Genomic DNA, 17,192 nt, shown 5'->3' on the forward strand with positions numbered 1-17,192 from the left:
CTTAGAGAGGGAAGAAAGTATAGCTATTGGCCTGAAGTTTGATATATCAGAAAAATTACCGCCTTTGTGTATAGGTAATGTGAAGAATGTTTTCCATATTGCTGGGACATATGATTCAGAGATGAATTGGTTAATTAGGATGGAAACTGGATAGCCTAAGAGTTCTGCTGCAATCTGTAGGAAATAGGAAGGTAGATTATCAGCTGCGGGGGAGCAAGGTTTGAGTTTGGATAGTAAGGATTTTATATAGTTAGTTGAGACGGATTTAAGGGAAAAGGAGTTAGAAGGATGGGGGGGGGTTGTGATTGTGTAGTTATTAGCATTTTTTCTAGTGGGAAGAGCATTTATAATGGTAGTTATTGAGTCAATAAAGTGATTGTTAAATGTAGTAGCAGTTTCTTCTGCAGTTTTATTTGGGCATAGGTTTGGAGGGGAAGGGTTTCCTGGATGTAGTATATGGTTGACTGTGTTCCAGAATTTTTGTGGGTCTGATTTTAGGTTAGTGGGAGGATTTGCATAGAAGTTAGCCTTGTCTTTGTTGATATTTTTCTTTATTTGATTCCTAAGTTCTTTGTAGGTCTGTAGGAGAGAAGGGGTCTTAATTTTAGTCCATAATTTTCATATCCTATCATGTTTTTTCATCAGGGTACGAGTAGATTTGGTTAGCCAAGGAGCTGAGTTAGTTTTGATTCTTATTGTGCAGAGAGGAGCAAGGGAGTTGAGGATGTTAAGAAAGATGGAGTTGAAAGGGGACAGTCTCATCTAAGGGAAGAGTGGTGAGATGGGACCAATTCATTTTAGAGAGTTGGTCTATGAAAGAGTTATAAGTGAAAGATGAGGTTTTACAGGAAGTGATGTATTTGAAAGGTCTGGTGAAATGGGGAGTATATCTGGTTACTGTGATTGGGCAGTGGTCACTAAGAGCATTTGGTAGAGTGTGAGGGTTATAGTAGTTTTTGGGGTGAGACACCAGAATCCAGTCCAGAAGAGACTGTGGAAGGTTTGATTTGTTAATATAGGTGGGGGTAGTTATTAGCTGCACAAATCCATGTAGGTTGATACAGGAGGTATTATTGGGAGTTTGTATTGAGAGCCAATCTATGTTTACATCCCCTAGTATGATGGTTTCATTATGGATGTTCTGAGAGAGGTGGGATAGGATGTTCTCAAGTATGCCATTATTGTCTCCAGGAGGGATATAAATTGCGACAACAGTAATGGTGGTAAAGTTCTTAAGTTTGTCATTAGTAAGTAGGAGTTCAGCAGGAGAGAAAGAGGGTAGGGGGAGGATTGGACTAGTTATAGAGAGGTGATCAGGATATAAAATGGCTACTACCCCTCCACTTTTCTTTTGCCTGTCATGTCTAAGGATATTATATCCAGGTGGGGTAATTTCACTATCTTGATTGTGTGGTTTCAGCCATATTTCAGTTAGGGTGACTATGTCTGGTGTATAGTTAGCTAGCCAGCCATGGAGGTCCTGAACTTTATTTAATATACTCCTAAGGTTGATAGAGCAGAAAGATATTTGTTTTTTGGAGAGAGAGAGAGGTTGGTTGAGTTTTGTAAAGGAGGATTATTGTTCAGGTTAGGGTGGATGTCACCTGATAGAAGTAATGGTTTGAAGTAAAGTAATCATCTAAGTGGCAAGACATTTTTTTTTCTGCTTAGAGGAGGTAGGGAGAAGGGGAGATAAATTTATTTTATGAAGGAGAGTAGTATTTTTTGGGATGGAAGGACAGGTGTAGAGAGGAGCCTGGGGTTTAGTATTTGGATTTAGAGTTGAGTTAGTTGTTTGGAAGTAGGGTGGGAGTAGATGTGTGTGATAGGAGGTGAGGAGGTAGAAAAAGCAAAGTATAGGTATCAGGAGTAATGTTTGTGGTTTGAAAGGCATGATATAAAGGAAGAGTATGTGTAGATAGTGGGAGGGAGGGGTGAGAGATACGTAGTGGAGTGTGGGAGGGTGCTAAAGGGGAAGAGGTGTGTTGGTAAGGAAGTAGTTAGGAGGGGCTGGGGAAGAGTTAGAAAAGGTGTGGTTAAGGTGGATAAGTATAAAGGAAATGATATGGGGGTGGGTGGGAATAGGGGTGGGAGGTGAGCGAAGTGAGCCTGAGCCTAGCGAGGGTAAACGGAGCGGGGCCCTCCTGTGTAGCTGCTGATTTAAAAAAAACTATCAGTCAGCCCTATGCCAGAAAGGTTCATAAAATGGAAAGTTTTAGTTAAGTTGCAGGGAGTTAGCTAGGTAGTATTATATAGGGATAGAGAGATAGTTAAGGTGTAGTTATTTGAGGGGTGCAAGGGTCAGTATAGGGCCTCAGGCTCCTGTGGTACTGTGCTCACACAGGTTACAGATACCTATATTCCAGGGAGGAATATGGTAAATGTGTACACAAAGGATTTCAGGTTAATATTAGCACATTTACAGAGGGGGTGCTGCAGTAGCGTTGTCGCCTCACAGTATGACGTTGTCCTGTTTGATTCTCAGCTAGAGCGTCTTCTGTGTGGGGGCATGCATGAATGGGTGTACCTTCGTTGAAGGTTGTGCGTCAGAGCTGGCAACTCGGCACGTAAAAATTTACTGCCAATCATTAGCAGACCGGAGTTCCGCTGTGGCGACCCTTAACCGGGAAAAGTCGAAACACACAACAACAACAGAGGGGGTGATAATCATACTTTCTTTCCAGTCTCCCGAGGTATGTTTTTCATTATAGGTATGTCAGGTTCCCGTTTCAGCAGGTAATTGTCAGAGCCTTGGTCTGGTATTCAATGTTAGGGTGCAGAAACAGGGGAGAGAGTTTCTTTCCAGTCTCCTGAGGTATGTTTTTCGTTATAGGTATGTCAGGTTCCTGTTTTAGCAGATAATTGTCAGAGCCTTGGTCTGGTATTCAATGTTAGGGTGCAGAAACAGGGGCGAGAATTTCTTTCCAGTCTCCTGAGGTATGTTTTTCATTATAGGTATGTCAGGTTCTCATTTTAGCAGATAATTGTCAGAGCCTTGGTCTGGGATTCAATGTTAGGGTGTAGAAACAGGGGAGAGAGCTGGTGAGCACTGTAGCCACGAGGACGCTATCAGCTTAAAGTGTGTAGAGGGGACAGATAGGTGCAATTCAAAGATCTTTCTTAGGGACTTCTCTGGGTAAATGTTTCTTCTACCCTTGTTGAGAAAAGGTAAGTTTAATTTCCTTATAATTCAGTTTAATTCTAAGATCACATCTGAAATGTTTCCTGTTTGTAGGGACAAACTTAAACCCTTTCTCAAGCAGCTTAAAATATGTAGCATCTATTGTTAAATCACTATAATTACATATGCGAAAACGATTATTAGAGAGAACCCTGCCTTCATAAGAAGGCACAATGTCTCGGCTCTCTCTGAATTACCAGTTGTGCCCTGTCCTTGTTTTTTGTCCCTGTCTCCAGAAGTTCCCTCTGCCTTTCGGTACATTTGTATGATAACTGGAGTTTGTTTGAGCACTTACAGTTTGATTTTTTACTCCTCCTGATCTTCTGAGTAGTGGGGGAACTCCTGTAGGTGAAATTCTAAAGGGTCTGCACAGCTAACGTCCTGTTCTAAAATTCTCATATTAGTGGTGTGATGATAGCAAATCAGATTGATTATGTTAGTAAGATTTTTAATGTATTGCAAGATGATACAAGATACACATTGCTGTGTAAGAATAAGAACATTGTATCTTATAAACACATTGAATTATTCCTGGAAGATGCTTTAACAGAGCGGATTATTTGTATTGATTCTTACAATTTTCTGAACAATAAAAAACTCCTTATCCCAGCAGTCTTTGGTACTCATAAGACGCATAAGAATGTAGTTGATCAGTCTTACAGACTTATTGTAGTTACCTGAGAATCTAAGACCTACCCCTTGGCAGTACGCATTGAAATTAAAGGCTATGTTAAACGATTATACCCACATTTTGCATAATTCATGGGATTTCCTGGGAAAATTGAGCCCAGGACTTTGGGAAAACATAACCATTTTTTTAACTATAGATGTTACAGACCTCTTCATACATTCGACATGATATTGGTTTGCAGTTTTTTGAAGATGCTTTGGTTGACTAGAATATTTTGGATAAAGGGGGACTCAGATTCTTGGTGGACTTGATGGATTTAGTCCTTCGAAACAACTTTTTATTTTTTGAGGGCTAATTTTATAGACAAGTGGGTGGTGTTGCGATGGGGGCAGCTTGTGCCCTGATATTCGCGAACTGCTTACTTGGGAGAACCAGTATATTCTGGGTGCAAACTACTCCCATTTATAGTCTTTCTGTTGCAGATTTTTGGAACACAATTGCTTTTTATACTTATATATTTTTATTTTTTAACAATGTTTTATAGTTGGGAGGCATTAATAGGTTAAATTCAGTTGAATGTTTACTTTAAATTTTATGATTAATTAATACTTGGTAATTGAGGTTATGAATGGTATATAAATTGCTGTAATTGTATCAATTAAGTGTTCTAAAGAAGGCCAGTGTATTTTGGATGAAAGCAATCAACTTTTGTCACTTTATGAAGTTTTTGACTGAGTGTATTCACAATCTGTTAACCTTGGACTAAGTGGACCCCATTTTGTTTCAAATTATCATTCTCTTTACTCAGTCGATTTTTGTTCTTATCATAATTGACATTGCCATATTGGCATGTTTAGGGTTCATAGGGGTTTCAAGCTGTTTTGGTATAATGAGCATGTACTCCTTGTCAATACCCACCCTCAGGTTTGCCTCATTTCAGTTTTGATATACCAAATTGTTCTGCAGTTTTAACCACAAAATATTCATTTTTTTTACAATTATAAATATAATTTTCATGTACTCATTTACCTACTCACAATTTATTGATTACAATATCTTCAGTCTTATATTTCACTTCAGTATTTAGTGTTGCATTTGCCCTATTCTGCAAATTTAATCCCATGTTTGATACTTTATGCATTCTTTTTTCTTTTGCTTCCTTCCATTGACTCAGCAAAACTTTCCATTTCTAGAAAAAATATTTCCATTACCATTTTATACACATTTTCTTTCCTTCCTATATCTCTATTATCTACCTTCCTTTTACTAATTTTTTAACAAAATATTTTATATTATCACTTGTATCTCCATATTTTATTTCTTTCATTCCTGATTTTATCCGTATTCATTTTACTCCTGTTCATATGTTTATTATTGATTTGTATTTTTTTACTTAGGTAGTGCACTGATCATACATGACGATTTATAGGCGCATCCCAGATGAAAGTATTCACTGTTGATACAAAGACATATCCATGAAGTACTCCCAGATTAAACCATTTGTATTTAATCACATAAAGTATTGGATATGTTACACATAATCTCAATACATATTGCACATAATCATTTCTTTTCATACTAAACTTGTGTTACAAAATATAGTATATAATTTAATAAGATCTGAAATATAATATTCATTATTTGTTTTCTGTTTTCTAATTTTACATTAACTCCTTCCAAATAACCACAATAACCACTTAAACATGTTTTATTAAGTTCACTTTTTTCTTTGTGCTATGATAAAGCAATTCCATAAAGCTGCACTTTTCTTCATTTTCTCTGTAAAACTATACTGCATTATTTATTCTACCTTTTCTTTTCTATGCATACTTCTAAAAGCTTAAACACTTTTAACATGTAATGCTATTCATTCGCTTTGCTCCACAAAACCAAATCTAATAGTTTGTGCATCTTATTTTTAAATAGTCTTTTCTAATGTTTGTTTAATACTCTTGTAATGTTTGTTTTAACTCTAATTTCATACATTCTGTGTCCTTTAGGATGACTGTATAATCATATGTGTAGCTTGGAGCACAGAAACATATTTCCTGACTTCAGATTTCTATTTATTATCCCTGGGATTCAATAACACCTACACTAAGTGTACACTGTTCTGAGTGAATAGACAGTAAAGACATAACGCGCACCGTCTTCCTCCTAATTTTAATTTTCCTACTGATATTCTTGCAGCTTTACATACTGAGAGGGATTCATAAAGGTTACCACAAAGTGTAGACTACATGTATACTTACCATAATCTTTCTGAGTGACTAGAAAGCACAAAAAATGTGATAAGAATTTTATTGACTACATATTGTGTACACCTAGTGTACATTTAGTGCAGGCTTTATTGAATCTGTCTCCATGTCTTTTTGGCTTCATCAGAACCATATATATAAAACTTCCAAAAATCAGTGGAGTTAACGGATGATCCTGTTCTATTCCTTTTTTCAAATTTAGCTCCATCACTTACGAAACCTTTTTTCACTGGTCATGATTTTGATAGTTCTTCCAATTCTGTATCACATTTTTTGAAATGATTATCTGACTTCATATTCCTTTAGGCGGTTACAAGTCACTTCTTGCAGCAGACTATTGAAAACCTTATTGATGTATAAACTTATCAATAACCCATGTTTCCTTCTCAGTTTTAATACTTTCCATGATTTTTTAACAACATGCAAGTTTTGACTTTAATTTCTCTTCTCTGCTTCTCCTACCTCTGGTTCTTCATATTCAGTTGTATTTTTTCTAACTCTGATATGTAAAGTTTTTGCTAATGACTTACCATTATAGTGCAAATATACGACTTATTATCACAATGTAGTCAGATGTTCATCTGCCGTTTACTTATGTTCTCTAAACTTTCTATATAGCTGTGGTGCCAATTTTTAAGAAGCAAGCAAACATCTTTTTAACTTTGGTATGATTTAAACAGTTAACATCACTGAGTTTAGTAACTGTATACATTGGTTTAACCAAGAGCAAGTGAGGTAAAAAATTTCAAATAAACCAAGAAAAAAGCACTATTGTTGCGAGTCCCCAAACCACAGTTTATTGACACAAAAATCCACAGAAATTAAGCACTTTCGTCAGTCCAGTTGACTTCATCAGAATAACCTTAAAAAACAAATGTAAAGTGTTTATATAATATAAACTAGTTTATGATTGGCTGAATCATATCCCAATAATAAAAGAATATGTTTAAAACAATTAGTATATAAAGCATTCATCATTAAAAATAGACTTATAAAAAAATTTTTTTCAAAGATCAGTTACATTTCTCCAGTGACAAAATATACCACCATATAAAAACCACTCTAAAACAGTCTTGAAATACTTAACATTAAACATAACTGTTCCAATAAACATTTAAATATGTTCTGCCTTTTCTTTGAGTATTGCTAACAGACTTAAATGATTATTCAAGCCATGGGGAAAGTTTGCTGCTAGCCTATGTTGCCATAAAAGTTCTTTTTTATTTAAAGCATTCTGCCAATCATCCCCCCACCCAGCATCTATGTTTATCAGGTCTAGTATAGCAAATTTAAATCCTGTATAACCATCACATTGTGTATTGTGTTTGTACAAAGCATTGGTTTCCCTTTTGTTTTTTTATATCATACAAATGCTCGTATATCCTGGTTTTAAACAACCTCTCAGTCTTCCCAATATAATAAGAAGTACAGGTGTTACATTTTATTTTGATGTTTCACCACTATATTCATTTTTATAAATATTTTTATTACCAAATTGTTAGAAAAAACAGGAAAGGACCACCACGAACTGAAACATAAGCAAGGTTTATTCCAAGGACATAAAATAAGCGCTTTCAAATGCTACCAAGGCACGCTTCATCAGATTTCAACAAACTGGTTAAACTCCAAGATATGTATATATATTCATTACATCTGATTCAATTAACACACATATCAATCAATCAATCAATCAATCAATCAATCAATCAAATAAAATTAACTCATTGTTGTACTTCAGTCACTAATTTTCATGGCTGCATTATACAATATATTAAAACCTTATTCACAACTATACAGCTTTCCCAATACTCGTAAATCCATATAGGGATATCATATTACAAATTCATTCTAATCAAGTAAAAACAGGAATGAATAAAAATATACATATATGTGCATATACAGAATAAATAAATAAGCATATAAATAAGTAAGTAATAAATCAAATGTAACCATAATATATAATATTAAATGAAATAACACCATAAATAAAATTACAATTAAAGTTAATCTATAATAATACAATAGATATTACTACCATATATACAACAATTCACATAACTTGAGTATTCTTGTTAAACTATCTGCCTATCTACGTGCAGCAAGAATAGGTTTAATACTAACAAATTGGTTAAGACCCGGTTCCACATGTGCTCTTAACTTAAAAATCCAACATAACTCTACTGACTCTAAATAATTCATATTATCACCACCCCTCTTATTATTAATAACTAGCTGTAAGACTCTAAACTTCAAACGGTGGTCCATGTGGACAACAATGTGCTTGGCTAGTGCATTAAGGTGATTCTTTTTCCTGATGTCGTATATATGATTATACAATGCATCCTCGTTTTGTATTTTCAAACATAGTAAAAAGTCAATACATAAGAATTAATAAAATTTGTAGGAATGACTCAGATAAGCATGAACAACTTGACACCATGGAAGGACTGTTTATAGAGAGAGGATATACTGGCACCATGGTAAGAGCAATGAAAAGGTTAGTTATAAATACACCAGATCAAGATGGGGTTATGCCATATGATATATCTATTGGTTTTAAAAAAGTTTTTAATGGCCCTAGGAAAGTTTTTGACAGATCTAAAGTTGCATTTACAACTAGATATACTAATTACAATAAAAGGATAGTAGATATCATTAAAAGGAATTGGAATGTACTGTAGACCCCTCCATTATTAAATTAGACACCTATGTTCAGATATAAGAACAGTAAGAATCTTTAAGTTTCTCTGTATAGAACACACACATACAGAGCAGGAAGAGATACATAGGGAATGGTTACGGTCGGGTACCTTCCCATGTAATAGTTTATGTAGCTTTATTACTGATGAACAATCTTTTGTTCACCCCACATTAGACTATGTGTTTACACCCAAATTTCATGTGACATGTACTAGTATGAACCTTATTTATCTAGCCACCTGTACTGAATGTACAGCATTTTATGTAGGGATGACTTCAAGGAAATTAAAAGATAGGATGTATAATCACATATATGACATCAGGAAAAAGAATCAGCTTAATGCACTAGCCAAACACATTGTTGTCCACATGGACCACCGTTTGAAGTTTAGAGTCTTACAGCTAGTTATTAATAATAAGGGGGGGGGGGTGATAATATGAATTATTTAGAGTCAGTAGAGTTATGTTGGATTTTTAAGTTAAGAGCGCATGTGGAACCGGGTCTTAACCAATTTGTTAGTATTAAACCTATTCTTGCTGCACGTAGATAGGCAGATAGTTTAACAAGAATACTCAAGTTATGTGAATTGTTGTATATATGGTAGTAATATCTATTGTATTATTATAGATTAACTTTAATTGTAATTTTATTTATGGTGTTATTTCATTTAATATTATATATTATGGTTACATTTGATTTATTACTTACTTATTTATATGCTTATTTATTTATTCTGTATATGCACATATATGTATATTTTTATTCATTCCTGCTTTTACTTGATTAGAATGAATTTGTAATACGATATCCCTATATGGATTTACGAGTATTGGGAAAGCTGTATAGTTGTGAATAAGGTTTTAATATATTGCATAATGCAGCCATGAAAATTAGTGACTGAAGTACAACGAGTTAATTTTATTTGATTGATTGATTGATTGATATGATCTGTGTTAATTGAATCAGATGGAATGAATATATATATATATATATATATATATATATATATATATATATATATATATATATATCTTGGAGTTTATCCAGTTTGTTGAAATCTGATGAAGCGTGCCTTGGTAGCACGTGAAAGCGCTTATTTTATGTCCTTGGAATAAACCTTGCTTATGTTTCAGTTCGTGGTGGTCCTTTCCTGTTTTTTCTGATATTTGGTCTCTTATTTCTGGAGTTGGACCTTTGGACAGTGGCAATACCTTCATTTATTATTACCAAATTGGTCTAACATAATTGCTCGGACAATTACTTTGCCTCTGTTTTCAAATTTTATCCACAGTTTGCTTAAAATGTCTTTATCACACTTGCATCCTCTGATCATGTTTGTAATTAATTTGTCTATGATCTGAATATCCTCTTTCTGTAAACTGTATTCCTGCTACCGATACTCTAAAGCAATTTACATGGGTGCAAGGCACTGATTTGAACTAACCATTGTAAATGATATAGCTTTGATTCCAGAAAACAAAAATGGCTTGTGTACTTGCCTACACAGTGAATATAAATGAGGAAGTCAACAAGTCACCATGAGTGGTCCTGCACAGCTACTCCAAATTCCAAAACACTGAATCCTGGCACTACTCTAGTTCACTCTACAAGTGTATATTGTCATAGCACACCATAGATGTTGTCATGCATAGTCTGAAAACCTCTTAAAGATCAGCATCTCAATATTCACCATAATAATGTATTCCAAAATAGTGGAAATGTACAGGCTTGGTATTTTACATTTAAAAAACATTTCTTATATTGTGGTAGTCGGGGATCTTCGGATGCAGTGGGCATGTGAGTAATTTACAATCTGGAGTAGGTATTTTTAAGTGAGCAAGACAAGCAATTACGGTACTTATGGTATTCAGATTAATACTTATTTTTAGTTTGTGTGTATTCTCTTCTGTTGAGTTGCAGTTGTTTACCATCTCTTTTCCTTTCCTGTTATGAGCATAGAGTCCTACCACTTCCTTCTTCTTTGCATTCACCGTTCCATGAATACCTATAAGATGTCATGTCTGTGATGCAACTCATGATGAGGAAGACTTATTATAGTTCAGCAAGATTGTAAAAGGCTGCCCGCTCATATTCTATCATGCATCTGTCTTATTTATTTCACATTTTATAACTAAGTACATTGGTCCGGGGATCCTTTTCAGGCATGATCTGGGCCACAAGACAGGCAACAGTACAATAATTAAAGTTACATAGTGCAAATCATATGCAAACAATAAAAAGCTATGTACAGTAAAATACAGTCTCTTGAGTAGATATACAGAAAATGCATTCAAATATAAAAACAGAGAAGAGAGAAGAGAGAAGGGGGTGATTTATGACTTAATGATATTAACGTTGTGCAAACAGACCTGGCTGCATTCATTCCTGATGAGCCATGGGCTTGTTATGTGCATGTGATAAGCAAGCAATAATGTCCGACAGTGTGTGTGTTAAATACGTAATTAATACCTGCCAAGGCGTCGGGCCTCTACAACCCTGGAAGCGCGCTAATTACACATTAATACACACCCTGAGGGGCATTATTGCACTTAGAGAATGGGTTGTCTGTAAAATCATTGTGTTTTACGTACTTAATTTATTTGAAGTACTATATTTTTTATGTTTTTGATGTAAAATAGTTCCTCTTCCTAATGTTTCAAACTTGCTGTAGTACATGTTAAAGGTGTTGGAAGAAGCATTTTGCATCCACAATATAACACTTTAAAAAATGTCCAGGAATATACTTTATTGTTTTAGTTCCATACACCTAAAATGTTTGGTTTGTTGCCAGCTATTAGAGATTGATGACATAAATTTGAGTTTCCGACATTCATTTTGTTTAGAAAAATCATTCTAACATAAATACTGTTATTTAAGCAACTTTTATAAGAACAATTAAAATCTATTCCTATCTTTGAGCCTTTGTTTCCTTTATTTATCTAGATTTCTTTAGCTGAAAGGTTGAGAGGTCTGAAGACTTCTTTACTACTGCTACAAGTGGACAATCTCTCTCTCTCTCTCTCTCTCTCTCTCCTGCACAAACATACACAGAGATACCTCTGCTTCAGAAAATGCGCACTGACACAAATCCTAATGTTTCTAATGTTCAAGTAATGTTGTGATTTTATAACAGGATTATTTAAAATATGTTCCTAATTTGAGTCTTTGTCCCCTGTTTATTTTATGCTTATCTAGCTATGTTGAACTAAAACCTCTCATCAGAAGAAATCTGGACAATGCCATAAATAATGGGAGGAGAAAGGCCCAAAAATAGGGCAATTAATATTGCTCTTATAAACTTAAGAGAGTTGATAGAATAACAGGTGTCCCATTAGCATGAGTTTTCTGAAAGGTATGTTTTTTTATGTCTGCCTTTATTCTCCGACTTCTATTCTGACTGATTTGGCAAAAAACAAAACTTTTATGAGGAACACACCAAAAATATCCAAAAATATGAGGCAAAAATCTGGACAGTCTGTGAAAATCTGGACAGTTGAGGGGTATGTCAAGAGGTTTGCAGACCTAACTGCTGCTGCGAGGGATCGCTTGATCACTTTCAGTGTTCTCTATTTCACTCACTCGCATACGCACATACATAAACACACACACACACACACACACACACACACACACACACACACACACACACACACACACACACACACACTCTCTTCTGCTTTCATACATGCATACACACACAGAGATAAACATACACACTGTTATTTTAAGTTTCTTTATTTTACACTTGCTAAACAGCAAAAGTGCTGCTTAGCGAGTGTAAAAGATCGATCTCACTGTTCACATACACACACACACACACACACACACACACACACACACACACACACACACACACTCTCTCTCTCTTCTGTTTTCATGCACGCATTCACTCACACGCAGACAGAAACATAAAGACACACATACATACACACATGCACACGTACATACACACACGTACACACACACACACACACACACACACTTTTTTCGGTTTAATTTATTTTTATTTTACACTCGTTAAACAACAAAAGTAGTTCTTAGCAAGTGTAAAAGAATGGCTTGATCGATCTCACGTTCACTCACATGCATGCATACAGTTACACACACACTTTTTCTTGTAATTTTCTTTCTTTTTTTTTTTTTTTTTTTTTTTTTACATTTTACATTTGCTAAACAGCAGAAGCACTGCTTAGTGAATGTAAAGTAATGGCAGCCATTAGGTTTTTCTGTCCAACCTCCATGGTGGCTTGATATGCTGCTGTGAAGCGTTCAGCTGGCATTACTTCTGTATTGATACCCTGCTGGAGAACGTTCGTTCTCCAATCAGGATATTATCAACAGATTACCCATTCTCTAAACTGTGTTAACTTGGCTGTGATTGTGGATGTGGTGCTTCTGAATCCCCAGGAATGAGTTGGTGTCAGTTATATGTATGTTGATCTAATGTTCCTTAGATCCATTTGGTATGTACCTCTCAAGACATCTGCAACAACTGGAAAGGCCTCAGAAATACCTCACTAAAAGAATCACAGGCCTAAAGCAGATGCCCTACGCTGACCGCCTTAAAAAACTCCAGCTATACTCTGTCGCATATCGTCTACTCAGAGGTGATCTCTGCTTAACATACAAGGCCATGTCAAACCCAGAGCTGTTGGACATGCTACACTTAAAGAAATCCCAATCCCTCAGAGCTACACGCTCCAGGGATCTAAACCTTGTCATCACAATAAACAAAACATGCTGGAGGGATAGGTTCCTGACCCAGAGACTCCCCAGACTCTAGAATAGATTGCCCATACATGTCAAGCAGAGTACCTCTTTGGACCTCTTCAAGAGGAACCTTGACGATTGGATGGGAGAAAGGAAATTCACCCCAGGGATCACGTCAGTCGCCCTGCTAGACAGGGGTCCAGGAAAGTGAATAATGTGGGAAGAAATAGCCAGGGAATTGTTATGGCTAGGCTTGTATAGGCCCTAGGGCTGATAGCCTAGTACCAACCTATGAACCAAGTTGTGTGTGTGTGTGTGTGTGTGTGTGTGTGTGTGTGTGTGTGTGTGTGTGTGTGTGTGTGTGTGTATAGACAGATACTCCATTACTTTCTACTTATAAATTATAACACTATGGTTAATCTAAAAAGTCAAAATGTTTTCTATGCAAGCTTTCAACAAGTGAAAGTATTTTCTTAGCAAATAAGTTGTGATTTTATAATGTCATTAGAAAGTTTCTCTTGTATTAAAATATCCAAGTCATTTAATTATTGTTTGTACTGTTTTTCTGTCTATGGACCAAACTGAGGCTGAAATGGATCTGAAGACCACAACATACCTGGTGAACAGATAAATAAAATAACTGTATATTTCTAAATAAATTAGCCACTTATTGTAAGGCTCTCAAGTCTTCAATTTTCCTGTGTTCCTCTTCTCCACTTTGTCAGACCACAGTGACTTTGGTACAGTGCTGATGTAAACCAGATTAAAATGTTATTAAGCATAATTGGAATATCTTACAAGGTAACCCTGATCATTTCAAGGCAATAGGACAACAGCCCTGTTTTGTGTTTGGCAAATCATGGATTTTGACGTGTGTTAAGGAATTGTTTTAACAAGAAGAAGAAGCAGATGTTAGCTCTTACACTAAGGAATTAAAGATGTTATTCTTTACGTACATTTCCAAGTGACCATCATTTTATTTTAATTGTATGAGAAGACCTTTAGGGATAAATTCAAGGGATGACTACAATACAATAAATGTAGCATACTGTATATTACACTCTGCCTTTGCTGTGACAGCTTCCTGGAAATTTTACATACATAGAAACTGTCACACCCTGTATACAAAACATGTGCATTTAAGAGTTGGGACTTGATGTGTAAACATTCAAGGTCACACAACAATAATTTTAAAAGATTTTTATTTTTGTCCTTGATGCTTTGAAATTAGATATAAGGGGTAGCGGATCATAATTTTAGAAGAAAATAGAATACGAATGGCAAGTGAACAGGAACACTGGACAACCATCTGTCTTTAGTGATTGTATTAGTATAAAGTGTCTGTTGAAACTAAGAAGAGATATTATCAGTTGATCCTTTACTTATTCTACATAATTATTTTAAGGAAAATGTGATTTATATTATTTAAAGCATTTTTTTCATTTTATCCTGAAGAAGTCCTGCTCAAATGAAGATGAAAGTCTTAAATTATTTGGTTATTTTCCCTAAGTTTAGTATGCATAGATGTATGTGTGTGTGTTTATGTATAGTTTTACTACAGTCACTTGAATCCTAAGCACTGGAATCCATAGACTAACTCATCTTGTAGCTCGTATAGGCTCCTGCTTTTGTTCTATTTTCAGTGTATTAGCACGACCCAAAGTATATAATGACAACTTTAGAAGGGAATTAAGCAAACTTGAGTGTAAAATGATAATTATCATACATTAAGTCCTAGAGGAATGAATTTAGACAGCAACATGACTTTGTAAAAAAAACCAGCAGGATGAAATTTATGAATATAAATTTTCCCACCAGGGGCAACAATATCCTAGAGCTAGTCAGTACCAATATGAGTGACCGGTGTTCCACACCTGAAGTCAACGACTCATTGGTCCAATCCGACCATAAGCTAATCACCCTAGGTATCTACATCCTGCCCCCACCTCCCCATTAAGGAAACCATGGTAAAAAATTCCTCCAAAGCCAACTTCATGCTTCTTAAGACAGAAGTGGTGAACTTCATGACACCCATGCAGATGGACAATATAGTTACGGCTACTAAATCCTATTTAGTTGCACTTTATAAGCACTTGCACAAGTGCATGGATCGTGCTGTTCTCCAAAAAAAGGAAGCCAATCTGGTGGTCCCCTGCCATAAACAAACTGTACAACAGAGGAAAGAAACTGTTGCAAAAGAGAGTAAAATCCCATGAGTGGAGGACCTCCCTGGTCAGCCTCATTAAAAAGCTGCGATCCCTGATAAAATCCTGCAAAGCTAGTTACGAAAACAAAATCGCCGCTGATTCTAAAGACAATCACAAAGCATTCTATAGCTATGTCAAGTATCTCAATGGCAACACTCAGATCGCTCTGAGTTACAACACAATGGCACTAAATATACAGACCCAACTGATATTGCCAACATCCTGGCAGATAGGTTCAGTGCTAACTTTACCCCTCTCTCACCCCCTAAAGGGCCCATCTCTATACCGGAAGAATGCAAAGTTCCTGTAATCACGGCAGCACAGGTAAAAATCACACACTCCAAAGCCAAAACCACAGCATCCATGGGACCAAACAACATCCCAGGCTGCTTTCTACATGAACTACAGAACGAACTGCACCCCACCTAAGTACCATGTTCAGTCATAGCCTCAGCTCAGGCTTTCTGCCCACTGAATGGCGCACAGCGACGGTTATCCCACTCCACAAGGGGGAGCTACCGCCCCATTAGCCTGATGAGCCTGGTCTTAAAGGCCATGGAATGTATCATAATGGAACTTGTAAACAAAGACATAGGTAATTTTCAAACTCTGGAACCCACCCAGTTTGGGTTTGTAAAAGGCAGATAATGTCTCCTAAACCTGATAAACTTCCTTGAAACAGTCACCAAAGCTGTAGACGAGGGTAAGGTGGTTCACACAGCCTATCTAGAACTTGCCAAGGCTTTTGACACCATCCCCCATTCTGGAATTATATATAAACTCACTAAATTGGGTATAAATCCCTGTCACAAGATGGGTTGCCAACTGGCTCACTGACAGAACCCACACTGTGAAAGTAGCATACTCCAAATCCGACTTCAGAACAGTGACAAGTGGAGTACCACAGGGTTCAGTCCTGTGTCCTCTCCTGTTTGGTATCTACTTCTCTGAAGTACAGGCTAACACAGAAGGTCTTTGGCTAATGAAGTTCACAGATGACTGCAAACTAGGAGCCATAATCAAAACTCCTAACAATGTGGACATCCTACAAAAGGGCCTCACTGAGATGCCTGGTGTCAAAGCCATGGCCTCAAGCTCAATGCCAAAAAGTACATTGTCATCCCCTTTGGTAAAAACTCTGTACACATGAACTACAACATAGGCAGTAGTATACTTAACAATGAAAGTGTGATAAGAGACCTTGGGACACAGGTGGACAGTAGTCTCTCTCCTCTGATAATCACATCGCCACAGTAGTCAGGAAATCCTTCTGCGTGGCACACTTCATCACAAAAGGTTTCTCATCCAGAAAAAAGAGGTCATTGTTACCCTCTACTCATCACTCATTATACCCATTATAGAGTACAACACCCCTTTTGGTATGTACCTCACAAGACATCTACAACAACTGGAAAGGCCGCAGAAATCCCTCACAGAGGATTACCGGCCTCAAACAGATGCCCTACGCAGACCGTCTGAAAAAACTCCAGCTTTACTCCGTCGC

The sequence above is a fragment of the Protopterus annectens genome, chromosome 3.part0, assembly GCF_019279795.1.
Source record: "Protopterus annectens isolate FY-2018-M chromosome 3.part0, PAN1.0, whole genome shotgun sequence".
NCBI classification, from domain to species: Eukaryota; Metazoa; Chordata; order Ceratodontiformes; family Protopteridae; genus Protopterus; species Protopterus annectens.